The sequence below is a fragment of the Montipora foliosa genome, chromosome 11, assembly GCF_036669935.1.
Source record: "Montipora foliosa isolate CH-2021 chromosome 11, ASM3666993v2, whole genome shotgun sequence".
NCBI classification, from domain to species: domain Eukaryota; kingdom Metazoa; phylum Cnidaria; class Anthozoa; order Scleractinia; family Acroporidae; genus Montipora; species Montipora foliosa.
In genome coordinates, this window is record NC_090879.1 from 12,357,285 (window position 1) to 12,377,932 (window position 20,648).

General features: G+C 40.6%; 1 protein-coding gene and 1 pseudogene across 1 annotated transcript in view; one reads left to right on the forward strand and one right to left on the reverse strand.

The window, feature by feature from the left end:
• The window catches only part of LOC137976516 (tetratricopeptide repeat protein 28-like), a 6,989-nt gene extending 5,647 nt beyond the window's left edge, over nucleotides 1-1,342 (forward strand). The window contains exon 2 of the mRNA XM_068823889.1: nucleotides 1-1,342. This exon is cut by the window's left edge and continues 1,528 nt beyond it. The gene's annotated coding sequence lies outside the window, so the exon portion shown is untranslated.
• The window catches only part of LOC137976679 (uncharacterized), a 45,278-nt pseudogene extending 29,438 nt beyond the window's left edge, over nucleotides 1-15,840 (reverse strand).
• Nucleotides 15,841-20,648: the final 4,808 nt, after the last annotated feature.

The following is a 20,648-nucleotide window of genomic DNA, read 5'->3' on the forward strand; positions in this document are numbered from 1 at the left end:
GAACGCTTAGGCTTAATCAGTAACGAGTGCTCTTTTCTTCACACAATCTCGTGAAAAGTGCAGTTAATCTAACCGTAAAATTCACAATTGATCACTACTTAATTCGCGAGTCACGCTTTAAGAACGAGAAATATTGTTTTGAATAAATTCCATACTTCAACTTGAATTTATTAGTTTCTGCGTACGGCGTAGCAAGCTACGCAGAACTTTGTTCGAGTGGCAGGGTGCGTGGGGCTTTCGTCGGTACCATTTACACAAACGTCGCAAATTTTTAAAATGATTTTCCTCAACTGTAAAGCTTTTCCGGCGTCGGAAAATACAAAACTTTCCTCCGCACAACTGACATTTATTCAAAACAGCACATGAGCTTGCGAAAACCAAATCGTCACTAAGTTCCCCGCGAAATAAGCCAATCGGAGCGTAGATTGCATTGCTCCAACCTTTTTTTAGTAGCCAATGAAAAATGGCGTACTGTCGAACTTTACCAGATCTCACATTTCCAGTGACAGGGTGATATCTGGGTACGAGATTAGGTTTGAGCCTCAAGGGAACAAAAGGCTACAGGCAGCCTATACTATGGCTTTTTATTTAAACAATTTCCGTCGCAAGGGTAAACTGATGGTATCTGGATATCCGGGTCATGTAAAGCAACCGAATGTTTAACTTACGTTTTAAACTGAAACCCTAATTTAATGTAAGGCTCTGTTGCATTTTGCGATTTTTCATGCAATAACGAGACAAGTTGCAAGTTGCACACTTTACCACTGCCAAAAACAAGGCGAGACAAATTGCAAAACCCTTCGCGGAAAGTAAAATCCATTGCTACTTTGCGCATTGGTTTACGCAAATTAGCAACGAAGGTTTCAAGCAATGCGTGCTGTGAAATCTGCCCTGCAACTTGTGTCGCAACGGATTGCGTCATCAGCCAGTGAAATGTTCCTTTAACCTCATGAGATCATCGAAAGCCAGAAAAATTGCAGGAAACGTTGCCCAGTGTAACAACCGTCAAGCGAATAGCTTTGCAGTGTAAAACCTCTTGTCGAAACAAAATTGAGAGACAAGTTGCTCGAAAAATTGCCGAGTGTAACAGCGCCTTTATGGGTCAAGTAAGTAAGGAAACCACCTAACGTTGGATAAGACAACTCACTCTCCATTTGCTTATCACATAACTTTATTAGAAATTATAAATATGTTCTGTTTTACAAAATGAATAAAAATGTGTCTTCCAAACGCAGATACAAAATAAGTTTGTGAAGGTAGAGATCTGTAGTTTAATGTTTATTTCTTTAAAAAATGTAACAAAGAAGCTTCCAAAACGAAAAGCGTTATTAAAACACGAGGCATTAAGCACCCTGGAAAGGAAAGTGATTAGATGTAATAATTGTGTACATATCTACAGTTTGTAGGTATGGGCACCGATTTTAAAAAGGTTTCCTTTCAAGGGCGTTTCCTTTTCGATAGCTTCGGTGTGGATACTATCCCAAAGAGACGACAAGGCCCTGGTTTCAAAAGTTTTGCATGTATTTCTCAGTGATACCCGCCATCGCCACGAACGTTCCCAATCCAGGTGAGAGCGTTGTCGGCTTGGGAGCTGTCCAAAATGACGTTGTGGGCTGGAATGTGGAAAATAAGGGAAAACTCATTTACAAGTCATAGGTTCCTGTGCTATAAAGCGCTGATAACAGTGAAAGCACCTCGGCGAACCATTTACGCCCCTCGCTCCGGCAATCAGCGCTTCGTTCAACAGGTATTAAAAGCCATAGCTATACAGATTAAATAAAAAAGTCGAAAGCCACCACTGAAGTCACCAGTGATAGGAGTGGCTACCTGTGGCTCCAAAAGCCGTTCACAAAAGGAGCACGATAAGCCAAAAAGACTTGTTTCATTTACCAAAACGTACTAATGCAAGTTTTGTTGTCTTGTTGGAAAAAGAAGCCTTTAAAGCACAAACAAAGTCGCGAACAGCCATGACTCACGATTGGTCACCACTGTGCTCATTGACCAATCGCGGGTCGCTAAGCGTTCTTCCAACTGTCTTAGGCTTAGTCTTCCAACGAATAAAAGCCGAATTCGATGGCTTTCGAAGCAAATGTTTGCAGAGTTTGGCTGCCCTTAATTCCTTCTCAGTGTACAAGCGGTTCAAATGAAGAAGACGAATGGGCAGCGGAGGTATCGTCCGTGATCTACGTGGAATTTTGAGGCGATCGAAGACTTGGGAGCGACTTTATGGCCCTTTCCCTTCGGTGAATCCGTTCGGCGGCTTGGTCTCGATGCCCAAACTTTGGTAAAGAATATATAGAGGGAAAAGCGACCCATTTTTCAAAGAAATTCTTGAAATCTGGTCAGAAGGAATCATTCCTTCAATTAAACTCCAAAGATATATACCCCATAATACAAGAATGTGGACTAAACATGAAAGTTTCTTGTCAAACTTCTTAAAAAGCAAAAAATCAAGTAAACTAGTATACAAGAAACTTGTATCAGGGAAAAGCGAATCACCCAGCCAAAGTCAACAAAAGTGGCAGGAAGATTTTTTTTACGACAAAGCAAGATTTCACTGAACTGGAAAGAGGCTTATCAAATGGCTTTTCAATGTACAAACAGCACTAAACTTATAACTTTCAATTTCAAAGTCCTTAATAGAAGAATATCAACAAACAACTTCTTGAAAAAAATTGGACTCGTTGACAGCGAGAAATGCACTTTCTGTGAAAGAGAAACAGAGAAAGTGACACATTTATTTTGGGCTTGCCCAAAAACTCAAGTTTTTTAAACTAATTTTAAGGTATGGCTACAGTCTTGCCAAGTCATTGCTAAAGAGCCACCCTTAGAGCCTGATACAGCACTGGGTCTAAGGCCAGATAGTTCTAAGCATAAGCTTCAAATTAACTTCTGTTGCTTAAATGCTAAATATTATATTTGGCTATGTAGACAGCAAAAATGTTGTCCAAAATTAAAAGATTTCTTACTATATTTCAAGCATATCCATGAAATGGAAAAAAATACAACTACAATTGCTTTAAAAAAGTGGGAGCCTCTGTTGTTGTTTTTTAATCTCTTGACAGCCTGACCCTAGTGCCCTGAAAAAGAAAAAGAAAATGAAGGTAAAAGAAACAAGGCGCATATAAATCATAAACCACGCATATTTTATTTAAGTCTTTTCAAATTTAGAACCTAAATTATTGACAGGAGTAAGCTGGCCTCTTCTGGTGTTGTTGTTGTTGTTTTTTTTTTTGGTAAGAATTGTAAGCAGTGCAAGCGAACTAATACTAATTGTGTTGTATTGTAGGTGTAAGTATCAGGATTGTTATTGATGTAAGTATGGTATGGTATTAAATAAAATTTAAAAAAAAGAAAAAAAAAGAGTGAAAAAAGGGAAGCTATTTTTTATTTTAAATTGTAAATATTTTTTTGAATTTTGAGAAAAAACATTTTCTCCATACAAATCCTTATATTTCTACTCTTGCATAATATAGTACAGTACAAATATACATATATCGAGCTTGAGCTACCTGTGATTTGGCTAGAGACAAATGTCGCTGTCGTTTTTTCGCTGCAATACAATTGTCGCTGTCGCTGTTTCGCTAGAGTACAAATGTTCGCTAAACATGTTTAATTTTTGCGTCCTGTAATTTTGTTTAATTCGAAGAGTAAGCGTGTGTAAAAGCGTCCTTCTTTTTAACAGAAGATCAACCACTTTACTGTCACCGTCACCATTACTGAGAAAGCCCGAGATAGACTTTTGAACGGCGACGGAGACGAGCCACGGAAAAAGCCGCTGTTACACATTGAAACTTTTAGCTGAAACTTATGTGCAACGGTGCCGTAAAACACGTTTAAGCAGGCGTTCCAGCGTGTGACATAACCTCGTTCGGGAACGTTGTAGTAGTTAAATGTTTCGTTCTCGAGGAAAAGGAAAACAAAGACGTGGGCTCACAAGCATGCTTGCACAGAGAAACAAGAGGCCGTTTACACTTTGTTGCATGGGTTTATACCGAGGTTATCTGCATAACAATTGACTCTTTGAAGAGTGGGCTTCATCGTAAGCGCAACGAAATACACACTATGACGTCATAACATCGAGTATGGTGAAAGAGAATACCCTGCCACTCATACAAAGTTCTGCGTAGCTGGCTACGCCGTAAGCAGAACCTAATAAATGCAAGTTGAAGTATGTAATTTATTCAAGTAAGAATAACTTAAAAATTAAACAAGCCTTTACCTTACCTGTAAGGTGAAGTTTGATTGGAATTCTATCTCCTCATTGATGCATAGAGAGATCACGTGAGAAAGCGCATGCGTGGTGAAGGTCGTCTTTTAAGGACAGTGGCCCATGTATGTTCATAAGCCCTCTGGGTAGGGAGTTACGTATTTAGGGCGGAATTCCAATCAAACTTTACCTTACAAGTAAGGCTTGTTTCATCTCCTCATTTGCATCTCCTCTAATCTCCTCATTTGCATATTCGAGATCCCGTGAGACTTCAAAGCACACAGGCCATAGCAAGTCACAGTAATGAACAGCAATCTACTGTACAACTCAACAATAGGTTTATTGTAGCTTAAAAATGGCATCTAAAAGTAGAAATTAAACAGAGCAATTCAGAATGGATTGTCCATAGTCATTCTTGTAGTAAGTAGCAAAAGTACATTTTGCGGACCATCCTGCAGCAGCCATTATAGTTTCTAGAGGTACACCTTTCCTAAAAGCAGCTGAAGTAGAGGCTGCACGTGTACTGTGTGGCTTGAAGTGTGCAGTGTCTATACCTGATTTCATCATGACTGTTTTGACCCACCTTGAAATCGTACTTTAGGAAACTGGCTGGAGTGGCTTACTATAACTAAGAAATAATCTGGTGTGTTCAGCGCTACGAACTGGTTCTGTTCTTATCAAATACTCCTTTAAGTATGTCATTACACACAAGCGTTTATCAGCAGGATATGAAAGCAAAATAACCACTGGTTGTGGTTTCCCTGGTCTAGACTGCTTTACTAATTTGTCAACATGAAACTTGTATGAGGACTTCCCTTTAGACATCCGTTGGATGTCCATTAAACCATTAAATGAACTGATTGACACCTTTGGCCAGTAACCAACATACACAACATAACTAACTTAAGAGTCAACAGTACACCTTATTCCAAAATGACAAGTTCTCGGAAGCTGCAAAGATGTTTGGCCTGACACTCAGTCTCAGTAAGACCGAGGTTCTCCTTCAGCCTGCGCCTGCAAGCTCTCCTCAGCAACCTTCTATCACTATCGACGACTTACAACTAAAGAACGTCGAGTCGTTTAGATACCTGGGCAGCATCATCTCCAATGATGGCTCTTTGGATAAAGAAATCACAACCAGGATACAGAAAGCAAACCAGGAACTTGGCAGACTCCGCACCAAGGTCCTACAGCACAAAGGCCTTCGCCTTGCAACTAAGCTCAAAGTTTACAACGCTTTAGTTATTTCTTCACTGCTCTACGGCTGTGAAACATGGACTCCGTACCGCAGACATGTTAAACAGCTGGAACAGTTCCACACACGATCATTACCATCAATTATTTGGATACGGTGGCAGGATCGGGTTACAAATCAAGAAGTCCTTGACAGAGCCAATTCTACCAGCATTGAAGCTAAAATCCTTCAGGCACAACTACGTTGGACTGGCCACGTGATCCGGATGGATGAGACTCGGATCCCACGCCAGCTCTTCTATGGTGAATTGGTGTCGGGCCACCGTAAACAGGGCCTCCCAAAGAAGATGTTCAAGGACAATTTGAAAACCAACCTCAAATGGGCAGGTGTTCATCCCAAGGAACTGGAAACATCTGCAGCGGACAGATCGGGCTGGCGAGTGACAATAAGAAGTGCTGCTAACAACTTTGAAAAAGACCGCCGACAACGCCTTGCAGCAGCCCGTGAGCGTCGACACAGAGCTGCGTCATCGGCCCCACCAACAAAAGGATTCCATGCGAAATCTGCAATCGACTCTGTGCCTCCGCATTTGGACTACGCGGTCACATGCGTTCACACCGTTGACATTATTTTACTTTATTAGTACATGTGCACTGTTTTGGAGCGCAACGTAAAGTCTTCCTCGTTTATCGAGAGAGCACAAATACACACAAGCGTTTATCAACAGGATATGAAAGCAAAATAACCACTGGTTGTGGTTTCCCTGGTCTAGACTGCTTTACTAATTTGTCAACATGAAACTTGTATGAGCACTTCCCTTTAGACATCCGTTGGATGTCCATTAAACCATTAAATGAACTGATTGACACCTTTGGCCAGTAACCAACATACACAACATAACTAACTTAAGAGTCAACAGTACAACTTAGTCCAAAATGGCCGCCATTTTAGTATTCTTTTGTTTCCATGCAAATTGGCCCTTATTGCCTCGTTCAAAGTTAAATATTCGTTTGAAAGCGAGGCCATAAGGGCCAATTTGCATGGAAACAAAAGAATACTAATATGACGACAATTTTGGAATAATTAAGGTGTATTTCAAGTTCAGAGTCTTTGCAGGGCTCCAAGTTTTAAGGACGTCAAGATCTTTGGATACGTCCCATATTGACTGGAATCTCGGAAGTGGTGGCCTGGGCTGGAAAGCTGCTTTGATAAATCGCTTTATCAGGGGGTGTTCACCCACTGTGTAAGGGCCATCCGCAATGTCTACTGCTGCAGATAATGCAGATCGGGCAGTGTTAATGGCTGAATAGCGGCTTCCAGTATCATTAAGTACGTCAAAAAATTAATAACATTGGCTTTACTAGGATAAATGGGATTTGTAAGTGTTGTTCTGACAAAGTTCTTCTACTTATTGAAATACACTCCGCACTGTTTGGTGGTGCCTGTCCTCCATGATTCCATGATGATGTCCCAAGCTCGCGCTGAAATGTTTTGAATTCCAGGAGTGTGCGTAGCACTTAGCCAAATCTTCTTTTCAATACACCACAGCCAAATGTCTCGTGAAACCTTGTTACATACCGTAGAATGTGTACCACCCATATTGTTAATGAAGGTCACTGTGGTAACATTATCTGATTGTAAATGAATGTGGACATGCTCTTCTTTCTCACAGAGGGACAGGAGCCCTAATTTAGCGGCTTTTAGTTCAAGGCAGTTAATATGTTCACATTCAGCAATTTTTTCAGCAAGCCATCTGCCGCCGGTGGGTTCCATACCATCCGGGCATGTACCCCATCCTTCCAATGAGGCATCAGTGGTGATGGTAAAATCAGGATTACCGTGAGAAATTGGCTTTATCTTTTGCTAGCTTTTTGTTGCCCACCGTCTTATGTCTGACTTAGACAGCTCTGAAAACTGCATTTGAGCTTCAAAAGACCCTCAGTGTTTTTTAAGGGCAGCAAATGTTTCACTGAAGTTCAAGCTGTTTGTAGAACAATGGGACATGTTCTACATCCGGAGAACAAGACACGAGAGTGCCAATTAATTTGGCAGCTTCTCTGATTGAACAAGATGGCTTTCCAAAATATCACTTTCCAACTTTAATAATTGTATCAATATTTTCCTTAGGGAGAGTCTCTGTGTATGTTAATAGAGTTCAGTACAAACCCTAGATGTTCTATAACCTGGGTTGGGTGGGTGATTGATTTTTCCCTTGACACATTAATTAAAGCCCAGGTCACCAAAAGGAGTGAAGCGGGTATCGTTTATATTCGCCTTTCATTGATCAGGGGTATCACCAATTAAGAAACTGTCATCGAGATAACCACTTGAAATGTGGCCTCTGGTTCGCAATGTGGAGTACACTGGTTTCATGAGTTTAGTAAAGTTTCTTGGTGCAGGACTCAAACCATTGGGCACTGTAATAAATTTGTTTAATTGGTGCCCCACTCTAAATTTCAAATATTTCTGCGATTCTGGACTGATGGAAATAGAATGATATGCATCTGACAAGTCACGTGAGCCCATATAATAGTTTTTATTTATTAAATTGATACATGATTGAAGGGTGTCTATCTTAAAATGGTTGTGGGTAATATGCCTGTTTAACTTTTTGAGATTAAATATCATGCGATATTTACATTTTTCTTAGGTCGTAGAAAAACTGGTGATATGAACTCTCCATCTTCATGAAAACATTTTACGATCACCCCTTTCTCAATAAGTTCTTCCAAGAGAGTATTTAATGCCATTTCCTCATGTTTTTCAAATTTTGGTTGTTGGGGTGGGAAAGCCTGAGTTGGCATTGTAATAAAATCAAGTTTATAACCATTTACAATATCCAGGATTACTTTGTCAGACCTGGTTGTTTGCCATTGTCATATGCAAAACTTTAATTGACCAGCATGCACAGTATCGTTACTGACCAGTATTCTCTCAAATTGCACACCAGACTTTCCTGGCACTGGCCAGTCACTATAGTTAGCGCTCACCTGAACATTATTTACAAGTTTCTCTCTTGATTTTGTCACTATCGTCGAGGCTGATAAGGAGGTTGGTTCCTCTGTGGTGAATTTCGATATCCGCCTCTCTGCTTGGCAATAGCGCCTCTGCCCCGGCCTAAAAAAGGGAATTGTCTCCTGGTTTCTGACCCGCCCTGTGACTACTGCTGTGAGGTTATTTTTGCTTCAATGTTACTTCAGAAGTCACTTTACTAGCCTCTGACAAATACTTAACTGACTTGCCAAGTTCAGTACCAAACAACAGGCCATCCTTAACTGGTTTTTTGTCACTGCACAGCATTCTGTATTCAGTCTTCATGTCTGATCTGAACAGAGTTCTCCTTCTGAGATCTATTTCATGTGATGCATCACTTAAGGACGGTGCCTACTAATTAAAGATATTTTTGCCCCGGTGTGTGAAAATGCAGGAAATGTAGATCTTAACAAGTGTTATTGAAATCCAAAAAGAAAATTGGGGGTAACCACGCATTTTTCAAAGATAATTAATGACTAATATTTGTAAAAGGCTTTAAAATACAAAGCAATGTATGGCGTTCTTTCAAAAAATTGAAATTTAATTATCTCTCAAAAATGCATGGTTACCCCCAATTTTCTTTTTGGATACCAAGAGTACTTACTAAGATCTACTTTCTCATCTTCCTTCATGATCTTCACCACGCATACGCTTTCTCACGGGATCTCGCATATGCAAATGAGGAGATAGAAATTGAAGCGCGTGCTGCCACTTTTCCATTTGTTTTGCTTTTCTATCTTTACACCTTTTTTATGTGTATTATTAGCCCCGCGGGCTCGTGCAATTTTGTTAGTCTGAGAAATTTACTTGTGCTTATTTCTAGCAAACTCGAAATCATGTCATCAGCTATACTAATTGGGCCACCTCAGCAAACATGTTTAAAACATCGACGATCAACCACAGGCCAGTTTTTTCGGCGATTCTATGCTCAATGAGAAATGGCGAAACACACTCTTCCAATAGTTCTTCAGAACCTTGCAAATTAAGGAGTATTTGCTACGACATTCTCAATTCAAAGTTCCGACTGCCAAGATCATTGCAGTCAACGAAAAATGACTCAACAGAAAAGCTAACCATTTTAAAACTTTGACTTTAACCCTCCATCAATACAGAATTGGAAGTCAGACCTAATTCCATGTAGTTAGACCAAATTGCGAAACAAGCATGTTAGGGCAATCTGCAGAGTATACATGCGGCACTCGCAGACTACATCTTACACTGAATAATACAGCCGTATTTCACGGTTTACAAGTTCCTTTGTGATATAACTGTACATGCATATTTCATAGCAAAGTTGTCTTTTCAACCGTGTTTGACGAGGAGGCCATTAACATATACTACAGGACGAAAAGCCGGAATCCGGAATCCGGAATCCGAATCCAGAATCCGGAATCTTGAAGCCGAAAACCGGAATCCGGAAACCACAAACCAGAATTATCCACAATTCGCGAGAACTACAACAACTTATCCAATGATAAATCACTATCCACTGGACAACTCAATTGGTGGAAAGCGTTATCCACCTTTTGAACAATCGAGGTCTGGTTTGTTGTGCATCTTGATTATCATTGTCTCCTAAGTGGAAATCCGCGTCTCAAAGGAGACATCAAGTAAATTAATGATCATAATCGAAATTTGTTTATTGTACATGGTCAAGTTTACGTAAAAGTAATAAGGTTTGAAATTTATTGAATGAACAAAGTTGTGTTATACATCTTTCCTTCGATGCTGCGGCGGATTATGTTCTATCTATTACCACAGCCTCCGAAAAAAAGATTACAAACGGGCTATGTCACGTCATTTTAGGATGTTTAGGGGAAATCGTTGGTTAATTACTAGTTTTAAACGCGAGAATGGTAATGTGGAATTCCTTTCTGGGGAAAGAGATTTCAATAACAAAAAACCAACGGCCAATCATGTTCTTCGATTTTGTGTCGATTTGAAATCGAAATACCAGACTTAAAGAACCAAACCCAGATTTCCCATGCAATCGTTTCGCATCCCTTTACGTATCTTTTACATCGGTTATGCTTCTCGCATAACGTTTCAGACAGAGTTTGCTCTCAATCAGCAATGTTCCTGTTTTCCGGATCTCGCACCAGATTTTCCACGTCTTCAAGGTCTCGTTCCTTCATTTCTTCCAACAGATCTTTCCAAGGAAAAATATCCATGCAGCGACAATAATTGTGGACGCTTGTAAAGTGGTAACCAACATGTTGGACACGAGATAGACACGCAACTGAGAGGATTGAACAACGGCAATCGCCACGGAGAAGCCAATGAAGGCAACCACCGTGATAATTTTTAACTTGGTAATCAATTTAGTATCCTTTTCATTAGTATTAAAGTCGCCAAGAGCTGCAACCCACCAATTGATATTTTAAAAACACCGTAGCTTGCACCCACCGCTTTGCTGAAATCGAATACAATCTCGTAACACACGACTTCCACCGATCCATTCAGGATTGCGGCGCTTGAGCAATCATCGATTGGAACATTGGAAAACATACGCGCTATATCCCAACGTTTGGACTCAAAACAATCTTTACTTTTCTCATCTGGGTCGCAATGGTAGCTGACGTTGATTAGTAAAAGGTGAAAAAAAATTATCAATGTAAACGCAGCCAGTGTTAAGAACAACCAAGAAATATTTGTCGTAATCTTGGACAGAAGCGCACACTTCCCTCTCCGAGATTGGTATCTTTTACTTGCCATGTAGTCTGTCTATTTTCGTCCGTTTTCTTTTCAGTTATATTGGGAAAGGCGTATGCTGCGAGCCAGAGGGATGAATTTGGCAGCTTGCGATTCATTATATACCAAGCGGAAAAGAGGATGAAAACGATCATTGTAAGCGGTATTGCGAAAACCAAGCTATAGTAACCTGTATTCATGATGAGCTGGACTGAATCCAGTGTTATGCACAAGAAATTTGGAATTTGTTACTCCTAGAGGGGGGCGTTGGGACTTTCGGTTTTGGCCATTGTTTAGCCCGGTTTTTCGGTTTTTGTGTCTGTTACGGTTTCCAGTTTTTCCTTATTTTAGCACTACTCAGTATGCAGATAAAATTCTTTCCCGTAGTTTGTCAACAGCAAATTTTTTTATTCCCCTGGGTCTCCCGACACAACCTTTTTTTCTCTCAGATGCTGGATATATATTGTGCTTCGAATATTTTGTGGCTGGACTTACTGAAGCCGATAGGGTCCAAACGTACTCAGGAGTGACCACGAGTGTGATTTAATCAAAATATCTCAGTGCTGTTGTTATGACGTCATTTCGGAATCATTTTCACCTTATTTCATCAAATAAGGACTTACTCACGAAAACTGAAGTTATTTACGGTATAAACGCATAGCTCTCTCTCTCTCTCTCTCTCTCTCTCTCTCTCTCTCTCTCTCTCTCTCTCTCTCTCTCTTGGAGATGTTTAAAAACTTGCAGTGTGGACTATACATTGCAGATTGCATATGGAATGAAAGGAAACCCAAAATACTAAAGATAGGTTTAAAGCAAAACGATTATAATAATAGTCATAAATATCACATGACCATTTTATCTGGCTTTATTTTAACAACCCAATTAATGATGTCAATGATCAACCCTTAGCTTTGGAAAATTCCATTTAACTTTCAAATTTGTTGCCGACGAGATGACTGGACAAGTACTTCATTGACTTCACTTCTCCTAGCGTCATAGTAATAGTCCGGCCATTTTGTTAGCTTAATATCCTTTGGGTTGTGAACAATTCGTACAAATATATTTTTATTAACACTATTACTTTTTAGTATAAATACACAGGTGATTATACAAAATCGCGCGCTCTCATTGGCTCGCTATCTCGGATTATCAGCCGATAATCACCTCGACGGACAAAATGGCTGCCAGTAGTCGTTTTGCCACTGTAAGTGAAGATGATTTCGCGTTGAAATGTTTTTTTTTTTCTCTTTTTTGAAATAATCACCTGTGTATTTATACTAAAACAATTATTCGCCTCAGGTTCAGTGATTATCGGTGAATATTCACCTCGACTTCGTCTCGGGTGAATATTCACCGACAATCACTACGCCTTCGGCGAATAATTATTAATTATTACACTTAATCTCTCCGTATGATTCCAAAAATACATATATGTTCTTATGTTCTGTAAAGAAGATAGAAATGTAAACTCTTTTATCGCTCTCCTGTACGTTTGTTTGGCACATAAAGTAATCGTACACCTTTGAATGAAAGTAGGAAGTGATAACCAATGAAATCACCAGAAAATAGAATTTTCAACGGTTTATAAGGTCAAACCTTCGGAATATTCCAAACCAAATATTAACGCTGTCTTTTTGCAGGGTTTAAAGTCGGTCACGCTTCAACTATAATTCAATGGTAGCCCTATTGTTTTTCAATCAAAAGCGATAATCATTTCTTTACGCAAGTTTGGAATACTGATTTTCGATTTTATTTGCATAACGTTTGATTAGTTTATCAATGAAACATAGCATATGCTAACAAACTTTTACTGAATTAACAGAAAACGCTTGAAAGAAAGTTAGCGACAATGGTTCTAAAACTTATTTAGAATCATTAGTGATTGTTTTCAAACGAGATGGGAGTATTAGGATTTTGAATTTTGAATTTGGTTCAAGATTTTCTTAATTAGAATTTTGAGAATTGCTTAAGACCGTTGTATTGTGAAATGGGAATATTAAGTTTGATAAGGGGGATTTTAGTTGGTTTCATGTCGTATTTCACATGGGTTCACGACATTTTCAGTGGTTGCGGTCGCATTAAAGAGTTAACACTACTCTAGTATTAAATCAAGTTCTATTTTTCAGTGTTCCCCTAGGGATTCAAAACACTAAAGAGTTGACAACACTAGTATTATACTGTATTTCTCTCAAGTGCTACCTCAACCAGTAAAGCAGTGAACAAACAACATACATTTCGAACGCTTTATTGAATTTTTTCTCTCAGAGTATTATCTTCATGTCATGATATTTTTGTTGGTTTTAAAAAAATGTCATTTTATCAGCACTGTATGTGCCTTGAGACGCGCACATAAGATTAATTTGTGAACTTGGAAGGAAAAGTCGGCTAAACAAACTTTAGACATTTGTGTCATTTCTTCTTCTTTTCTTTCTTTTGAATCTTTTTCTTCTTCTTCTTCTTCTTCTTCTTCTTCTTCTTCTTCTTATTATTATTATTATTATTATTATTATTATTGTTGTTGTTATTGTTTTCATTATTATTTTAACTCTTTTCTTACATTTACTTTGCTTTAAACATCAAATGGTTAATCATACAGTCCTAATAATGTTATGTCCTTGAAAACTGTACTTTACTATCAATGCTCAAACTTTGTCTTGTACATGTACAAAATAATCCTAACTTGAAAATGTAACGTAAGTTACATTTATTGTCTCACTTTTTTGTCAGTTTGTTCATGAAGATTAGTTTTCCTGAATTTGTTTCTTTCTCAGTAAAAGTAAAGTAAAGTAAAGTAACCATATTTAACGTCGATAACTCGTAACAGTAATTCAACTGACAAACCTGAGGTCGACGGTGCGCTCATTTTACTCCCCCCTCTCCATCAGTGCTCCGTTTTACGGGGATTTAAAGCTACTTAGCTACACGGAAAGGAAAGAAGTCGAAACAAGGACGCGAGATCCGGGAATCGAACTCAGGACCTCTTGCACCAATGCTGCGCACTAACCGACTGTGCCATCCTTGCTCAGTGATAACTATGAGTTAGCATTTGGGATCTCGATGATTAACTTGGACAAAGCACAGCGCTTGTTGTATGGGGATTCATTGATGACGCATGCGATAGGCCAGTTGGGATAATACTTTTTGTTTGTTCCCCCAGATTTTGCATAAGCATTGTTTTTGTTTTCTCTTGGGACTATTGTTAAGTCTCAAGAGAAACTGGAAATAATGCTTATGCAAAATTTGGGGGGACAAACAAGGAGCATTATGGTATTTTCTGAAGTGCCTATGGTCTTCACTAGAGTCTCCTGGGAGGTATGTTGAATGAAGCATCGCCTTCCTTAAATATTAGGGGACCTGGCCAAACGTTGCAACCTGGCCAAATGATGCAACCTGTTGATTGCATGTTGCATCGCGTAATATTCCTTCCTAGGTATTGTTATACATGAGATGTAAATAAGGTGTGGGGAAAGACGCTCTGGCCTGGGAAGAGCCCAGAGACAGGCGAAAATGACGGTACATGATACCACCCGACTTACTACAGGGAGGGAGGGTGGGAGGACAAAACATGACCACCCGCGTTAACGGCCTCAACTTGAGTGACAGGGTGTGGCACAAAACACTCCGTTATATACTAAATTATTACATTCCCAAGGGAGTTAATTACCAATGCAAATCTGAGTTGCATAGTTTAATATTCCTCCCTAGGTATTGTTATACACGAGATGTAAATAAGGTGTGGGAAAAGACGCTCTGGCCTTCCCCCAGCCAATACCCAATCTCAACATGGTATTGACCAAGCCAATCACCAAAAAACACCGTTGATAAATAATACAATAAACGTGACAATAACCAATTATGTAATAAGAAACAAAATTTTTTCATTCCAGAGAACAGTACTAGACTCGCTGAAAAGCCTAACGAAAACCCCTCAGATTATTAAGGTGTTTTTTCCCCCTCCCGTTTCCAATGGAAGATCGGCTAGTTTAGCTGCAGCGCCTGCCGGATTCACTAATTGTCTCAACTTAATATAATGCAAGGCCGTTTTAATACTCCTCCAACCAACATGATCCATAATTTCATGGAGGCTGACACCCTCCAGCGCTAAAGACACCGCGGCACCACAACGGAATCCATGAAGAGTAAAATGACCGCTGGTAAGCCGTTGCGCTAACAAGGAAACATTGAAATTCAACTTAGCTTGAACCGCCGGAGGTTCCAAACAAGCAGATCCAACCCCATTAGATTTGGTGACAGGATGAAAGAGGAAACCTGGGGCGAGACGAATCTCCAGCAGGTTGCAAACATTGACATATAATTCTAAACCCCAAACAGGGCAAACATTCAGATTAGAACCCCGTCTAAAAGCAAAAACATTTGCATCACCCGAGCTGAGTGATTTTGTCCAGACCTGAATGAAGAGAAACCCAGGATTATCAGGAAAACGCAAAATTTCTGATGTTTTAATTTCTACCAAACCGGCAGCTCGATCACCCGCAAAAGACATTGCTTTAAAGAGCGCCTGATCTCTGGCAAGCACAAAAATTTAGATTGCGTGTGACCCCCCGCAAACCTTAAGCTGATTCTGAATATACTCTGAAATTACTGCTAAATCACCCACAAGGATAGGTTCAGCTTGCTTAGGGGTAACCCTAGCGCGAAGCTGTTCTTCCCTAACATCCGCTAGGTACCTACACCTAGAAGAAAGTGCCATTCCACACCTCTACCGTTGTCAGCAAATATCGACCTAAGCTTCCCAATCAAGGAGTCAACGGTACCAAACGCTAGCCTCTAAGGACAATCACAAGGAAGACCATCGCGATTCGTACTTAGGCACATTTGATGGCGAGTACAATCTGGGAACTCTGGGGAGCGTCTGGAAAAAGAAGAACACCCTACACTTTAAACTCAAAACGTCCGGTAGCGTACTATACATTAAAATCGTGCAACACGCTCAGCCCACAAATCCACTGGGCAAGGAACGGCCCTATAGCCACCCTTTGAGGGAGACAAAAGAAAGTTCATGTCCCCTCTCTTTCCAAGGCCGGCACAGATTTTCAGACGCACGGGCCATCAATTCAGCACACCAATACTTCTGGGGAGAACACAAAGGAAGTAGAATTGTAAATGAAATACCAAAACTAATAAGCGGAAAGGGACGAAAATCATAAGGGTTAGACATACAGTCCATTGCGCGCAAGTCCTGACAAAAAATATTCACACTCCTTGACTGAGGGCTGGGAAACGGAGAAACGTGAGGTAAGGGATAACCATCTCTATCCCTGACAGCATTGGAGTCCAAGGCCAAAAGATCAAATGAAAGACCATGAGCACCACCGAAGGCTCTATCAATCGCCTCAAATGCAGTCAAAGAAAGCGCCGAATCACAACGAGTAAGAAGTTCAGAAGGATCATCCGCCAGATTCTCTCCGGAAGGAACTTATAGAAAGTTTAGTTGGATATTACGGGACGCCAATTCAAAAGACAATTGCTTCGTCACCGACGTCAACTGGGAGGAAGACTTACTACCCTGTCCTACCCAGACGTCAATGACCACCTTGCTGTCTACGCGGGCGTCAATCCGACAGTTATGAAAGGAGTCCGGTAAAGCTGTGATCGCATACACCAAAAGAGACTAGTCACCAGACGGAGAGTGAATGACACACCCCCAACCATGCCCTGACGCATCCGTGGAGAGAGTTAAACTGTGATGTTTCTCATCCCTCCACGAGAGACATTGTTCCCAATTATCGAGGAAACGCCAATGCGCTATTTCCTCCAACAGAGGTTTCGACAAAGAAACCATGCCATCGGAGTTTACCAATGAAATATCTCTACATACGTCTCTGACAAAACGTTTAGCGGCCGGAACAGCCAACGAAAAAGGAATACATTTCCCTTGAAACCTCTGCAAAGTTTTTAGAGGAGCAGTAGAAGACTTCCCACCAAGGATACTCTCTCTAAGTCGGGCAAACAACTCAATCTTACGTTCGGGAATTAAGAACGATTGCTTTGTAGAATCTACATTAAAACCCAAATATTCTAAAGACGTAGTAGGGGACAAGACGGATTTTTTAATGCCAATAGACTACGTGTAACCAAGTTCCACCAGAACAGACAAGACTACAACCAAAGCCGCACATTTCTAGCCGCACTCAATCGAAAGTTACCGGACCTCTTCTCCGGAAGAACCGACCACGGGCCACAGGATGTTAAGAGTTCGCCATTTAACCGATCATCGATATACAACGAGCAAGGGATACCCTTAGACCTCAAAGATCCTGACGCCCAAAGCCCTCTTCTATGGTAAACGAAAGGTGATATCTTCCAACCAAACGGTCAAGTAGTGCAAACAAACCACAGACCACCAAAGCTGAAACCAAAATATGATTGCGAAGCTTCTGACAAGACGATGTGGTCATAGCCTGACTTATCGTCGCACTTCGTCATAAACGAGTTTGGGTACACAAAGCGAGTCACATCAGACAATTTGTCAAGAGAAAAAGGAGCATCTCTCATCCACAAATTTAAGAATCGCGCGTCCAAACAGAGCCTACGCTTGGAGGGTTTAACAGTTAACGGAAGAACAAGGTGGGGAGGGTCATCAACACCTACCTCGCCCCAAACCCTAAACGCACCCGTTCTGACATGATTGATGAATTCATTGAAATTTTTACAAGAGACATGAGTACGAAATTGCTTCTGAGGAGGCAACCTTGAAGAATAACCAACTTTCTTATATAAACTGGTAAAAGGCTGTGAAAATTTAAAAATATCTACTTTATTCTTTATCCAATCAGAGATAGAGTCCCTTAAGGGGTGTTCTTGGAGGACTACAATTGTAGGTCCCAGGCTTCCAGACTATGTTGCAAACCGCCGGCTATAAAGTATTCGGGGTTTCTTAGTCTAAATCCGGGACTTTTTTTAGATGAGAGCACCTCACTCCAGGACTGGGCATGTAATGTCGCTCCCTTCTGAACGGGAACCCCGTTTACATTCACCCAAGAAGCCACACTTCTAGGCTTGACGCCTCTTACTTGAAGTTTAAATTCATCTAAACTGGTACCTCGACTATCCTTCCCTAAAGTTGAGTTTGACTGGAGACTCATGGCCTAGCGCAGAAAAAATAGCAAAAACGGAACTCGCCCCAGAGAAAAGAAAAACAAAAGGAAAATTGCAGAATTAAATTATCCTACGTCGAGTAAAAATAACAAAATGTGACTTCTACGGAGTGAACAAGAAACGGGGTTCCCGATCAGGAGAGAGCAACCGCACACATCTGAAAACAGAACGTCTAGTGGCTCCCGTATGTGGCAGACCAGCAGGAGTTGCTCGGGCCCGACCCAGAACCAAGAAAAAAATTACAAAAAGTTGTTGCAGGAAAATAGGTATGGCAAGCTGCTCTATATTCTACATTGCATTTATTCTTCAACGCGAAGGAAATTCAACCACGAAGACGGTTCGATAAACTAATGCCCTTTAAATAACAAACCAATTTTTTTTGTTTCTGTTTTTGTTAAACTAACCAAAATTGAAAACAAATAACCTATGACTTCTACGAAGCAATACAAACAAATGACCCAAACAGAAAAGTATTAACCAAAACACAATTTATTCAAATTTCCTATCGGAAATCAATCACAGAAGTACTCGACTACAGCCGCTAAAACAGCACCATTTTACATCGAATTAAAAGGAAAAAAAAACATAAGTTGTATTGCCCCATTCTCAAACCGAATCCTTCTCTCTATTAGGATTATAGTCACTATAGGTAAAGAAAAACAACAAACATGAAAAGTCAACAAGACTCTGAACAATCCAGAAAAATATACCATCTTTTTTTGTTTGTTTTAAAAGCCACATGAATTGCCCACAGCAATAACGAAAGACGCAAATCACAAAGCAAAATACAGAGCACTACACAACCGGTAAATCTCTTGAGTTTACCAACATTATTAAGTCCACAGCTAGAAAATTGTTTAGAATTTACCAACATTGTAAAGTCCACCGAAACAAAAGAAACATCACAACGTACCAGAATGCCGTAACACTTGAAAAACTTAATCCAATGAAAACTGAACCGAAACGAAATAATTAAATTATTCAAAAAACCGCAAAAGAATTACGAAATGAACGAATAATTTATCCCCTGACGCCTCAAGGGCGAAACAACTCACAAATCTAGCCCCACCAGGCACATCTTAAAGGCCACTATCTCGTACACTTCAATAGTAGCCTCACCAGGCACGTCTCAAAGGCCAGAAACCTCACAGGCAAAAACCCATAAGTAGAATTCAACACTATAAAAATCAAGTTAGACAAATTGCTAAAAGTGTAGCCCCGCCAGGCACGCCGCACATGCCATTAACCCCACAAGCATAAAAAACTTCAACATGTCCTAGCACGTAAGCCAGACAAACGACGCCCCACCAGGCAAGCCACACAGGTCAAATAATTCAAACGGACTATAAGTTTCCTAGAGAAAAAACGAGAACTAATACTAGACGCAATAGAACTTACGGCAAGAGATTATATGGTACCTCAGGTTGAGCTTGAGGGGCCGCCACTGCTTGAGCCTGAGGCTGTCCCGCCGCCTGGTAAACCCACAGGTAACCCAGGCTCACTGTATGTGCCACATAGGTAAATATAGAGAATATATGAGGCGAAGTTTAGGTCTGGAAATTTGCTAGAAAATGGAAATAAAAATCGATGAAACTTACCATGTGGTGAGCTGTTGTTGTCTTCAATACATACACGAAGTTTCAGGAAAAATGGTCCCCGTTCACCTTCCTTCATAGTATAGTGACAAGGTAGGAGACGGAAGACAGCGTTGGGACTCCGATCGACCCAAAACAAGCACGATTGTTTTCGCGAAAATCGAATCCAGTGGCTAAATAAACAAGCCAGCCTCGTGGAAAATAAATTCTCTAAACCATGAATCCACTGAAGCATCTCCAGGTAGCAACGCCACCAGGCTCCGTAGAACTTGTAAGTTAACCTGCTAAAATGGCGGCCAGAAGCCTTTGTCCTCGCAAAGTGTCCTGTTCAAAATAGCACTGAACTCGGGACGCCTGGAGACGAGTATAATAAGTCCTCCTGGAGGGAGGGGAGTTCCAGATTGCTCAGTGATTTTTGTTTTTAGCAACTTGGGACCCTCCCTCCAGGGGGACTTATTATACTCGTCACTAGGCGTCCCGAGTTCAGTGCCATTTTGAATTGGACACTGCGAGGACAACGGCTTCTGGCCGCCATTTTAGCAGGTTAACTAACAAGTTCTACGAGAGCCTGGTGGCTTCACGTTGCTTCCTGGAGATGCTTCAGTGGATTCATAGTTTAGAGAAATTCTTGTTCCACGAGCCTGGCGTGTTGATTTAGCGACTGGATTCGATTTTCGCGAAAAAAATCGTCCTTGTTTTGGGTCGATCGGAGTCCCGACGCTGGCTTCCGTCCCCTACCTTGTCACTATACAATAAAGGAAGGTGAACGGGGACCATTTTTCCTGAAACTTCGTGTACGTATTGA